General features: G+C 37.5%; 1 long non-coding RNA gene across 1 annotated transcript in view; it reads left to right on the top strand.

Annotated features, from left to right (window-relative positions):
• The window catches only part of LOC115029219 (uncharacterized), a 255,453-nt gene that overhangs the window by 223,538 nt on the left and 17,604 nt on the right, over window positions 1-14,311 (top strand). The window contains exon 5 of the long non-coding RNA XR_015044705.1: window positions 12,154-12,304. This is a non-coding gene — a long non-coding RNA (uncharacterized LOC115029219). The remainder of the gene's footprint in view (window positions 1-12,153; window positions 12,305-14,311) is intronic.

The following is a 14,311-nucleotide window of genomic DNA, read 5'->3' as shown; positions in this document are numbered from 1 at the left end:
GACTGCATGTCAGGAGCATCAATAATGCTTAGAAGAGAACAAAGCTCCACCATCTTGTCAGGCCTTGCTCCAAAGTCATTATCCTGTTGGCCATTGTGTTTATAAAGCATAGTTATGTTGCAATTTTAAATTGTTGATTATCACGTTCCTGAGATGATTGTTGTAAACCTCTCAGGTAGGCTGATCAAGGCCAGGGTGATCATCTCCAGATTTGATGCACAACTCAAACACACAGAAAGATGGCAAACTGATATGCTCTCATTTTCACAGTTTGGCTTCCTTGGACTGACAACTTCAGCATCATGGCATCATGGATCATGGATTGTGAACAAAGATCCAAGAAGAATGCATCAAGGGAGGAAATTCTGGGATTATTTATTTTTTTATGGTTTTAGAGCTTTATTGTAGAAAGGCAGAGAGAAGCAGAGAAGGTAGAAAGAGAGGCTGGCCATGGCAAGGTGAAGCGGGGGGGGGGGGGGGAGGGATGAGGAAAAGGAGAGCTAGAGATGAGAATAAGAGAGGTGAGAGTTTAAGAGTCTGGGGTTATGTTAATATATTTATCTGCAAATAAATGATATAAATCAAATCGACCTAATAGAGATCAAGAGTTAATTCCACCCCAAAACACTTAAGAATTCATATTCTTCTCATAAGCCTGAGAAATTTTATTATAAATTTGGGCTCTTAGAAAAGAGCACTGTGGTCTGTGTAATTTATAATGATTTTTTTTCAAACATCTGAATGCCGGGATGTCCCTGATAGCCTCGAAGATCTTGCAAAGGAGGAGAATCAGACTCCTTAGTGAGTACAGAATGTCTTTCTTATTGCTAAGTACTTCCAAGGGTTGCCAATCCCACTCATGGTTGTAACCAACTTATAATTAATGATAGACACATTTTCTCTGCTTACATACAATCACACTAAGGATTAGATTTCAAAGCACATAGGAGAACACAAGCTATCAAATTTTGGATTGTTTTACAATATTTTCTGGTAAACAAATGATTCCAGAATACTTAATTAACGTTAATAATTCTAGTATTATGAGTCTAACATTATTATTAACGGTAATATATGTGTGTGTGTTTGTGTGCATGTGTGTCTGTATGTGTTAACTTTTTAAAAATATTATTCTCATTTATTATTTTCAAATATACTAAGAAATCTTACAGTCTTTGAAATTGTGGGAAATGTTTCTCATTAGTAAACTACCAAATCTAATTCTTTATCTTTTGCAAACTCAAGTCTAAAAGATGATAAAAAATTATTCTAGACCACAATCTTTTATTACATAATGTGGGAAACCTTAACATTAAAAATGTTTCGTGTACTAAATGAAATAATATCTCAAAACTGTTGAAAAACAAAATTAGAATTATAAGCCAAACTCTTCTTTCAAATTTAAAATTGATCTAAACCTGAAGATACTGATATGAATATATATATATATTTATTTCATATATATATATATGTTTCATATATGTATGTTTCATATATATATATATATATATATATATATATATGAAACCTAAAACTTTTCTATGATATGTTGAGCAATTAAAGCTTCCACTCTTTTTGAAATTAAGCACAATTACAGATCTATATTAGCATGTAATGTTGTACAATCAGAAATATATTTTGTATATTTTACATGCCCCCAAAGCATGAGCCTGCTCAGTTTTGCTGAGTCCATTCATAAGAATCTAAAGATTGTTCAATCTTATTTTTTATATCTCTGTCACTGTTATGGTTTTAAATTAATGAGTGGAATCTATTATAATGTTACACTTTCCTTGGAAATCCCTTCTTTCTTAAAGAAAATGACAAATTAATCTGTGGGATCCATTTTCAGGTTATTCATGATTTTGTAACTCCCTGCTGTTTTGAGAGTTCTCAGGGCTGGTATACCATAAGCATCAGTGGGAAAGAGATGTACATCTTTTACAGATGGACTCATTTATGGATCTTTTATTGACATATAGATCTCACACCCTCCAGGGACATACACAAATCTCTGTAATTCCCCTGCATGCACAATATTGCATTTAATGTTCAGATTTAACCAACAAATGTGTAAAAATCACATATAATGGAATGACTCCCTGCTGATTTCACAGCTGTACTAGAGGAGCTGAAAACTGTGAATTAGTGCAGTGATTGTCAGGAACTCCACAGTGTCACCTATATCCCTGAGTAAGTCTCTCATTTGTCAATATGAGCTCATGTTTATGCATGCAAAATAAAATTTATTCAAAAACATTCTTCTTCAGGTATTACGTGGTGTTCAGGAAATGGCCATAAGAGTTTTACAGGTTTTGCCCTTTTGGAATTGAACCAAAAGCATCAAATTAACATAAGTATACTGTTCTCATCACAGTCAGATCACATATTCTAATTGATTATGGTTCTTTTTTAGAATACAATTCTCATATTGATTCTGAAATTAAGGAATGTATGTATTTTGGGAGCATTTTGGTGAGAAATTATTTTTATATCTGGTTAAATAGCCCTATTTTATTGACATTAACTGAGTATATGAATTTATTGTCCACTAATGTTAATGTTATACTGTCCCTGTAAAATTTCAAAACAGAAGAAGGTCCTATAATAATGGCTGAACTGAAAATAAATTCTACAAATTGATTAGTTGTGTTCTTTAAAATAAAACAATAATGGCTGGGCCAGTCATAATGTTGGGAGGATATAAGCAGTAACTCCCAAGCCTGATGGCCTGCAGTAAATCCCTGAGACCCACAAAATGGGAGGAGAGACCTAACTAACAAAATGGGAGGAGAGACCTAACTAACAAAATGGGAGGAGAGACCTAACTAACAAAATGGGAGGAGAGACCTAACTAACAAAATGGGAGGAGAGACCTAACTAACAAAATGGGAGGAGAGACCTAACTAACAAAATGGGAGGAGAGAGCTAACCAACAAAATGGGAGGAGAGACCTAACTAACAAAATGGGAGGAGAGACCTAACTAACAAAATGGGAGGAGAGACCTAACTAACAAAATGGGAGGAGAGACCTAACTAACAAAATGGGAGGAGAGTCCTAGCTAACAAAAAGGGAGGAGAAACCTAACTAACAAAACGGGAGGAGAGACCTAACTAACAAAGGTTGCCTTCTTATCTCCCCACTATCCCAACAGTGTGCAGTGCTTGATTGTACGCACTTGGCTTTTTCTTTTTTCACTTCTACATGTATGCCTTGGAATTCATACAAACACACAGACAGACAGGCAGATAGACAGACAGACGGACACACACACACACACAGAGAGAGAGAGAGAGAGAGAGAGAGAGAGAGAGAGAGAGAGAGAGAGATTTGTAAAATAAACACACACACACACACACACACACACACAGAATTTATTTGGTGATATTCAAACTTTATCTTCAGTTGTAACTGAAATTTAAGGATTGGAAACATAGCTCACAGTGGAGAGGGCTGTGCTTTAATGGTTAGCAGAATTTTGGAAAAGTTTAATATTAGCTATTTTTTCCCATTATCTGTGTTAACCTGGTTATTTCAGTTGGAGCTATTGGAAAATTTTCCCCAGTATATTTTTTCATTTGAGTAAATATGAAAAATATGGGAATACTATGAAACAAAGAGATTAGACAGATTCACATTTTATTTTACTATTTCCTAAGGCAACCTGACTGGACATAGTTATTTTTTTTCAATTTCTTCTTTTTTATTAAATATTTTATTTATTTATATCCCAAATGTTGCCTCCCATGGTCCCTTCAAGAGTTCTTATCCCATCCCCCCTTCTCCTCTGAAAGATTGCTCCACCCCCACCTCCAGCTATCCCCTTGGGATATTACGTCTTTACCAGATAAGACACATCTGCTCCTACTGAGGCCAGACAAGGCAGTCCTTGACTACACATGGGCTACAGGCCACTCACCAGCCCATGTATTCTTTTTGGTTCATTTCTTAGTCTCTAAGAGCTCTGAGGGGGTCCAGGTTAGTTGATATTGTTGTTCTTCCTATGGGGTTACCATCCTCTTCAGCTCCTTCAATCTTTCCCTTAGACCTTCCTTAGGGGTCTCCAACCTCAGTTTGGTGGTTGAGTGGATCTGTACGTGTCTCATCCAGCTGCTTATAGAGACTGGTAGAGAAGAGCCATGCTAGGCTCCTGTCTACAAGCACAGCATAGCATCTGTAATAGTGTCAGGGTTTGGTGTCTGTCTATGGAATGGATCTCAAATTTAGTTGGTCACTGGATGATCTTTCCTTCAATCTCTGCTTCATTTTTGTCCCAGCAATTTTTTTAGACATTAACAATTCTGAGTCAAAAAATTTGCAGGTAGGTGGATGGTCCCACCTCTCCACTATGGGCTTATCTATTTATTGGAGTTGGTCTTATCAGGTTCTATATGCTCCTTAGTGTATACTTAAAAGATGCTCCACAACACCACAAGGACACATGCTCCACTGTGTTCATAGCAGCCTTATTTGTAATAACCAGAGACTGGAAGGAACCCAATGTCCCTCAACCAAAGAATGGATATGGAAAGTGTGGTTCATCTACACAATGGGACACTATTCCACTGTTGGGCATTTTGGCTAAGGTCATCCCACAGTGAATCCTGGGAGCCTCTTACTTTCCAGGTCTCTGGGACTTCCTAGAGTTCCCCTGCACACACCCCAGCCCCCCCCCCCCCATTCCTGGCAGTTGCTCTGGAACTCTGGGCTTCTCTCCACCCTCAGACTTAATCTTGCCTCCCTTTTCCCTTTTGCCTTCCGTATCCCACCCAGGTCCCTTCTTCCTTCTGCCTCCTGTGATTATCTTGTTTCTCCTGCTAATTGGGACTGAAGCATCCTCACATGGGTAGTCCACCTTGTTTAACTTCTTAAGGTCTGGGGAGTTTATAATGGGTTTTCTATATTTTTTGGCTAATATCCACTTATCAGTGAGTACATACCATGCAATTCGATTGGGTCTGGGTTACCTCACTCAGGATAAAAATTCCTAGTTCCATTCATTTGCCTGCAAAAGTCATGATGTCCTCATTTTTAGCTGAATAGTGTCCCATTGTGTAGATGAACCACACTTTCCATATCCATTCTTTGGTTGAGGGACATTGGGTTGCTTCCAGTCTCTGGCTATTACAAATAAGGCTGTTATGAACATAGTGGAGCATGTGTCCTTGTGGTGTGGTGGAGCATCTTTTAAGTATATACTAGGGAGCAGTATAACTGAGTCTTTAGGAAGAAATACTTCCAATCTTTTGAGGATTCACCAGATTGATGTCTAGAGTGGTTATACCAATTTCCAGTCCCACCAGCTATGGAGGAGTGTGCCCCCTTTCTTCTCCACATCCTCACCAGCAGGTTCTGCAGCTTGAGGGTTTTTTGTTTGTTTCTTGTTTTGATTTTTGTTTGTTTGTGTTTTGTTTTAGTTTTTTATCATCTTAGCTGTTCTAGCAGGTGTAGAGAGGAATCTCAGGGTCGTTTTGATTTGCATTTCCCTGATGACTAAAAATATTGATCATTTCTTTAAGTGCTTTTCATCCATCTGTGAGTCCTCTGTTGAGGATTTTCTGTTTAGCTTTGTCCCCCATTTTTATTGGGTTATTTGTTTATTTGTTTGTTTGGGGGGTGTTTTTGTTTTTGTTTAACTCTAACTTCAGTATCATTTATGGGGAGAGACATGAGAGTGGCCCAGAACTCCCAGAGAATGAACAGATAGCTGCTACGGGTGGGGGGAATTTGGTTGAGGGAATTTTAATTTTCAAAAAGTTATGTTTGTTCATTTTCCTAAGTACTTGAACAACTGTAACACAGTCTACATATTATAATGCTATAAAAATAAAGAATCACAACCCTATTCAGGGCAAGTGTCAGCATATTTTGGCCACTGAGATACATGAAAATAGTTATTAAAAGAAGTCTGTACAGCAGGTGGTCCCGTGCTGCATTTTGTCTTTCTATTTACTGCTTATAATGTAGCTTTAGCATCCTAAGGAATTATCCCAGGTCATTATGATGCTCACATTAGAAGACGTCACGATGATAAACATGGAGGCATCTCAGTTCCTTGGGGGTCAAGGAATCCTATTCTCAGGAGGTTCTAGTAATGTTTGTGTCTGGATGAGTGATTAATAACCTTCTCTTCTGTTAATATTTATTTCAGACATTGCTGTTTGCTTTTCAATCACTTCAAACCATATGACAGAAATAATTGAAATAAGGAAAACAATGAGCACATTTCCTAATGTCTACTTAAAATTCTATATCATTTGATGAATATATTTATTTATTTATTTAAAAAATTATTAGATATTTTCTTCATTTACATTTCAAAGGCTATCCCAAAAGTCCCCTATACTCTCGCCCCACCTTGCTCCCCTACCCACTCACTCCCACTTCTTGGCCCTGGCGTTACCCTGTACTGGGGCATATAAAGTTTGCTAGACTAATGGGCCTCTCTTTCCAATGATGGCCAACTAGGCCATCTTCTGATACATATGCAGTTAGAGACACGAGTTCTGGGGGTGGGGGGTACTGGTTAGTTCAAATTGTTGTTCCACCTATAGGGTTGCAAACCCCTTTAGCTCTTTGAGTACTTTCTCTAGCCCCTCCATTGGGGGCCCTGTGTTACAACCTATAGATGACTGTGAGCATCCACTTCTAATATTTTTCAAACTTCTGCCTTCAATTTCCTGATAAAGTAATTTTTTATTATTAAAAATAAGAGCTTGGAATTCACCATCAAAACTCTTTTGTGTTCAGAGTAGAGCTCATCACTACCTCGTACTTGTTCTTTTGTAAGTTATTATTATTAACTATTATTATTATTAAAAACATTAAATAAACCCAGTGGAGGGTTCCTGATACCCACCCTAAAGGTATACATTCCTGAATGAAAGACACTCACATAGACTTTACATTTTGATATACCTACAACACCTCAATGGCTGGGCCATGGCCTAACCTCCATGTGGCTAATCCAACTTCCTCCAATAATCCTAAATTATCACTTATTCTGTATTCTACCTTGGCTTCCCTGGACTCAATTGGCCAGCGCTCTGAGGCCACACTCCCCTAGCTCTTACATGGTGGCTATGCCTTCTTGTCCTGCTCCCCCTCAAGCTTGATGTCTCCTCTTCTCCCTTTCTCCCAGCATAGTGGATTGCCTCTCCTTTTCCTTCTTCCCTGTCCTTCTCCCAGGAATCCTAAAAGTCCCACCCTTCTCTGTCCTGCCCAGTCATTGACTATTGGCATCTTTATTTAACAATCAGAATCAACTGGGGGCAGGTTCCAGAAGCTACTTGTGTGCAGGTGTTCTGAAGCAAACAGTTTGTCCTGACGCAAATTAACATAAGAATACAAGCAGCATTAGGCCAAATCCACTACTTCATTGTAATTTGCTTTTTAGATTTTTCCATATATTCATATAGTACATTATGTTTTGTTACTTTCTCCATTTTTTTTCCAAATGGCCAGTGAGTTTAACCAGGGTCTTCTGTGTGACCATGGGTTTGAGGCTCTCCATGGGAAAGTGATAGGTAGATCACTGATTGTGTAAATTCTGCTCCTCCCCCAGAATCCATAATCAGGCAGATTCAGGCATAAGTGGTAGAGAGCAATCAGAGCACAGCTATACACCTATATCTATATGACTTTCTCCAGGGCTTGGGAATGATGTTTAAATGAGTCATCACTAATGGATGGTATAGATTTCATTGATGCAACTATTTTTGGGTCACTCAATCTCTCATAGAAAATTCCTGACCTTTCACATATTAGTAAACTGCACAAATTTACAAGTTCAGAAAAACAGACATAGATGGCATAGATTATTTGATCTGTTTTTGTACTTTATTTGTCTGGGGTTAACAGACATTAGGCCCTATATCCCAGGGATGAGTCATACAAAAGTTGATATCAAGACAAAAATATATAGGAAAGATGATTTATATTATAAGAACCAAAGATATAAACTATAAAGCAACTAATGAAATGAACGTCATGGCTTTCGATGTTCTATGTGAAAATACCCCTATCATAACCTGTATAAAATAGCAGTAATGTACATATTAATATACTTTGGTATATGAATATAAACATTTTTATATATACATATATAAACCTTGGCAATAAGTATAGTAACCTATTGGTTAAACAAAATAAAAAACTAGAAAAAAATTAAAACATATATCAGTCTAAATTTTCAAATTACTTCTTTGGACAATCCGTGGTGAAACCATTCCATCTAATATACTAAAATTAAATTGCTTAGAAAAGTGAAATGCAAGCGGAAAACATAGATAACTCAAAAATATCTAAATGGAAAGCAAATTAAAATAAGCAACAAATGTATATTGGTGTAAAATAAAAGGAACTACCTATCTTTTCATAAATTTTGTTCCAGAATCTTTTGGGGCATGCTTTATAGAAATTGTCATACCTGGACAAAAGACTAGGATAATTAGTTTTTCCTATTGTTAATGATTACAAACATTTGGAAGAGGTAAGACATGGAGAATAGAAAAGATATGATGTATTTTAAAAAATAGAACTTTATAACAGTGATCTTTGCAGCTTAGTCTACAGGGATCTGTTAACAAAATTAACAAAATTAACAAAATTAACATTAAGCAAGAATGTATAAATTATATAAATAATAATATATAAATATATAAATTAACAAAATTAACATTAAGCAAGAATGTATAAATTATATAAATAATAAGTTATTTACTCCTCTCAATACTGAAATTATACTGTATCACATATTTTCCACAATGACAGCCTCCCTTTGCCTATTTAATAAAAAGAGGAAATAAACAACAGAAATACATGATGAGAAAATAGTCCTGTTTAGGATATGACTTGTTTTAAATAGTCAACCAATTCACAGGATTGGTTTGTATTTATACCTTGAATTCTTGCTGTTTTGTGGTGTATAGATGATCTCTAAAATATTTATTCACTTTTTAAACTTTTCATAAATGTGTTTTTCGACTGTTTCATACATATGTAAAGTGCATTCTAATAATTGTGAATCCCCATCTTGTCTTATCACTTTTGTATCCTTATTCCTATCTTATATTACCTCCCATTTTATTTAGATAAACTGAAACTGAGCAGGTCTGTTTGTATGACTGTGGACTTGGAGCCATCCCATGGAGCTTGGGAGCCTTTCAATGAGTATGCAAGTGACAAAAAATATTTCCTCTTCCCCAGAAACCAATAGTAGACAGTAGTTCAGCAAGGAGAGATAGGGCTTTCTGTGGGTCTATCACTGATTCATAAGTGACCTTTTCATCTACATGACCTTCATGGGTAGTTCACACTAATGAACCTGAACATCAGTGAACAAACCATACAGAAATCCAATTATCTTGCTTTGAATTCCCGATACTATAAGATGAACTGGTAAATCACTTTTGGAAATTCAAGGAACTCACATTATTCCTTCCACTACTTGCAGTGTTTCTCCTGTCAATTCTATTTGGACAGCAGTAAGTAAGAGGAGCAAAGGAAAATTAAATCATGAGTTTCTGTTTCAGAGTCTACAATTCTCACATGTTAGTGTCAGTTCAATGATCTACCTTAACTCCCTATGTTAGTCTGGCTGCCTACAATCCATGATCCCATGATACTTGCATATTACAATTTATCTGGCTCTTTTAGGTTCTGGTTCTTTTTCCCATGGTGTATTCTCAGACCAAATCAGACTCCGCATGGCCAATCTGAATCATCTTCCCACTCCATCCCCCTTTTCCCCTGGTGAGCTGAAGTTTCTATCCTATTCTCTCTTCAACCCAGCCATTGGGTGGTGAACATCTATTGACAAGGCAGAGAGTCAATGATAAGTATTGTTTACACAAACATGAGACAGGAGATTCTTGACATATAAACAATACAATGATGTGTCTGCATGGGCATGGAAACAAGGTTATGAGGGCAGAGAAATCAGCATTTGAATAACTCAAGGATATCCTTTAAACAATGCACAAAACATTTTATCTACACAAATTACTATACTACATTGAACTGCCATGATGTTTCCTATAGATAATTCTGGTTGCCATAGTTATTAGTCCATGTTCCACATCATTGGAAAATTTATTTCATATTAAGATATAATTTATATCTCAGTAGAGCAGAATATGATGTAGAAACCTTGGAACTGGAATTATATATAGTCATAAGGCAACCCATTTTTACTCCTAGTACACATACATCCATCCTCTGAAACAGCAGAAATCACTCTTTTTTTTAAAATTTGGAAATATGATCTTTATTATTTATTTATTTAGGTATTTATTTCATTTACATTTCCAATGCTATCCCAAAAGTCCCCCACATGCTCCCCCACCCACCCACTCCCACTTCTTGGCCCTGGCATTCCCCTGTACTGAGGCATATAAAGTTTGCACGACCAATGGGCCTCTGAAATCACTCTTAACCACTGAGTCATCTATGTATTCTCCACTGGACAGTATAGAATAGTAACAGTTATCTTCTCGATAACAGTTATCTACTAGAAAGCTTTTGATTTAGGTTTATTTAATAGCCCCTTACTGAATAAGCTTTGACCATGGTTTTGGAAAGGAAACACAGCAAGGATGGGCGCAAATTGTCTACTAGCAGCATAAGAAATTAAGTTGATATTCATTTTGGCAACCAATGTCATATAAAACTTGTCAAATTTCTTGACTAATAATTTCTCTTTTTCCTCCTTTCCACACCACAGTGACCTATGAAATGACACTGTTTGCAACTGGGATACTATGTGGGCATAGTATATAAACAAATTATCTATAATGGTATTTTCAGAGGTTGAAATCAAAACATACATTTTCAATTCTAATAAATGGTTCATAATTGACTATATTTCTTCCAGGGAATTTTTAAAACTCTTAATAGCAATGGGTAACAACAACTGATGTGTACATTAGTACATACCTTAAAATTATTGGTACAAACTCTGTTTGGAGAAAAATATACATTGAAGAGCTGTTTTGAAGTGAAACTTAATCAGTAAAATTACAATTTAGTACAGTAGGTTCAACTGAGATAGCAATAGTCACAATGCACACAGTTCAAAATTATTTGCCCAGAGGCATCTGTACTTGTGAAGCTTGCCGTGGTTTGGGTTGTAACTCTTGAAACTCATAGCCAGACCTGTACTGCACCTGGGAAACCAAGCTGTGGTTTGGGTTGGTTGCTCTCCCGATTCATGGCCAGACTTCCTCGTCAATGCATCATTACTTTCAAATTTCACAGTGTCACTCTCCTAGGTTCTGCATCGCCTTGATTTTTAACTGGTAGAAAATAACAGAGAGGTTGGATTTACAATATCAGTATTATCTAAGGATATCGAGTATAGGAAAGAGAAGCCTCATGTAACACATAATCAGAAAAATTTATGAATCTTTAGAAAAGGTTGGTATTTTACTCCATGAGCGAGTATGTTTGCAGATCTCGCTGTGATACATCTGAGATGGAATTCTTTTGAAGAAGGTATATTAACTGGTTAGCAAACTTCCAGTGAAGTTAGCAGTTGCCTTCTTGCGTTTGACATGATTAAAACTCATGAGCAGTAATTCTAGATAACAAATAAGAACTGGGATACGTAATAGATTTATTTCTCAGTGTGTGCAGGGGTGGGGGTTGCCATGGTGTGCATGTAGAGGTGAAAGGATATTTAGGCACTGATTCTGAGACTGAACGGATGTCTTCATATCTTACAGTGAGTGGATTTATCAGTGAGTATTTTTACAGGCCATATGTCTGTTTTGCAGTTGTTGTTTTTGTTGTTGTTGTCATCATCACTTTTACTTCCTCAGTGAACAGACATACCCAAGTTTAACAAATGCATGGCTTGACCTGAACCAAGAAAGTGTCTATTTAAATATTCCTATGCTAGGCATGGAAAATTCTAGTAGATACACAATGTAGTCTTCTACAGGCTTGGATCTGGAAGGCTTCAGGTATAGCCTTTCTCTGTTAGCTTATGTCTAGAAATTTTTAGCCTCTGAGATTTACTATGGAATAAACTAACTCTCTCTGATCTCTGGCTGGCTGGTTCAAGCTCAGCTGTTGTGGCTCAAACTCCTCTCCAAGCTGACTTATTCAAATTCGTTTCTCTCTGCTTCTGACTCTATTGCTCTGCTTGGAAGAACTGCCTCTGATTGCCACAAACTCTACTACATGGATTGTATGAATGGGACAGAACTGAAACTGAACAAAACTGCTGGAATTCAACTGAGCTGAACTGTACTCAACTGAACTGCAAGGAACTGAAGTGAACTCTCCCTTCATTGCTCTTAGGTACCCTCTCATTCCTGACTGTTGGTTATATTCTATTTCTGACACATACTGTCACATCTCTTTCTTATTCATCACTTCTCTTCCCTGTCTACAAACTAAACTTACTTTCATTGCTTAGGATCCTAAGCAATGTGTGCTAAGGGTATGTCTGTAGTCTACTAACTAAATTTACCATCATTGCTTTGCGTCCTAATACAGACATCTATATTCCATCCAGAATGTTTAAAGGTGTAAACTAAGGGCATATCCTAATTCCAGCCAGAAGGATTAAAGGTAGGTCATCCAGCCTGATCCCACAGACCTAGAAGGCTTTTGGGTGTGATCCCTTGCCAGAACAGCCATGTTGCTGGATTAACATTCCTCCACATGATTCACCAAGGTTTATTTTGTATTTTCATTTCTTTTGCACTGAAAATACTGCCAAGACTATGCTGAAACCCTGACATCATCAGGGGTAGTTTTGTGGATGTTTCTATCAGTTTCTCAATTCTTCAATAGTTAACATCACATTTTTGCTCTAATTATAGAAAATAGTCTTCTCCTTTTTTGCCCTTAACACAACCCACTTTGTATCACAAACAGAATAATTTTTCTAAATAACATGTTTTTTTAGTCAACTCAAAATGACTTTGATAAATGCCCACTATTTTTCAACCATCACTAATTTCAAAAATTGATATAGACTTGTTCAGAAAGGCTTTATACATGTTAACACAAGAAAGCATGTTCACGTGTGAAGGTAATTTCGTTACTTTAGGTAAACCACTGAGTTCCCAATAGTCACATGGGTTACCTTCTTCACTATTGCTTCCAAATTGGGAAGGAAATGAGTCTTTGATGAGAGAATGTGGGGCGATGGACTGTGAGAAGAGGCCTGGGAAGGTTGTGCTGGGTTTGAACTCTCGGAATCCCAGAAGGGACAGTAGGAGCTTGGCTACTCCCTGCGCAGGACCCCTGTCATGTAGCCACATTCTCCCATAGAAAGAATTGTGCTAGTTAGTCACATAGGGGGAGTACCTGCAAGTGCCTCCACACAGAAATGATGCATCCCTAATATATCAGAACAAGTCAATAGGAAGCAGATGGCCTAGCCGGCCATCACTGGGAAGAGAGACTCCTTGGTATTGCAAACTTTATATGCTCCAGTGCAGGGAAATGCCAGGAAGTGGGAATGGGTGGGTAGGGGAGCAGGGCACGGGGAGGATATAGGGAACTTTCAGGATAGCATTTGGAATGTAAATAAAAAAATATCTAATAAAAAAAAGAGCCAGGCGTGGTGGCGCACACCTTTAATCCCAGCACTCGGGAGGCAGAGGCGGGGGGAGGGGGGGATTTCTGAGTTCGAGGCTAGCCTGGTCTACAGAGTGAGTTCCAAGACAGTCAGGGCTATACAGAGAAACCCTGCCTCAAAAAAAAAAAGGTGTGTGTGTGTGGGGAAGCACCAGCAGTCAGACCCCAACCCACCCCAAAACTGTATATAACATCTTATCCAGAAGGAATAATGGTGTGAGACCATCTGTCTTATAAGAGCTGTAACACTGCCTGGGAAGAGAAAGCTCGCCCAAAGCTTCTGCTAGTAGAAGATCCCCTTCTCTTCGCTTACTAGCCAGCCTAACATCAGTATCCAGGGCAGCAGCAGCAGCCCCAGAGCAGTGGTGGTAGCTGGAACACTTCCACTGGTCCAGGCCAATGATCTCCAAGGATAGTCTTCATCTCCGCTACACAGACCAGCAAGAGAAATCTATTTGAACAATTTTATCTTGCCTTTTATCTTTAATCATCAAGAAATGGTAAAATGCTGATGCATTTATAGACTTATTAATTTTTTTTGGTAATATTTATGTGTTTACTAGTAATTCCATTTCTCTGATAAATTATCTTTTTAAATTCACTTAGGTTTTTACTTGTTGAGCATAGATGATTCTTTTTTTTTTTTTTGAGACCGAGTTTCTCTGTGTAGCCCTGGCTGTTCTGGAACTCAATTTGTAGACCAGGCTGGCCTCGAAC

The sequence above is a fragment of the Mus caroli genome, unplaced genomic scaffold, assembly GCF_978045245.1.
Source record: "Mus caroli unplaced genomic scaffold, Mus_caroli_1 scaffold_12, whole genome shotgun sequence".
Lineage (NCBI taxonomy): Eukaryota > Metazoa > Chordata > Mammalia > Rodentia > Muridae > Mus > Mus caroli.
The sequence above is the reverse complement of the archived record's forward strand: the minus strand, read 5'-3'. Positions and strand labels throughout refer to the sequence as shown.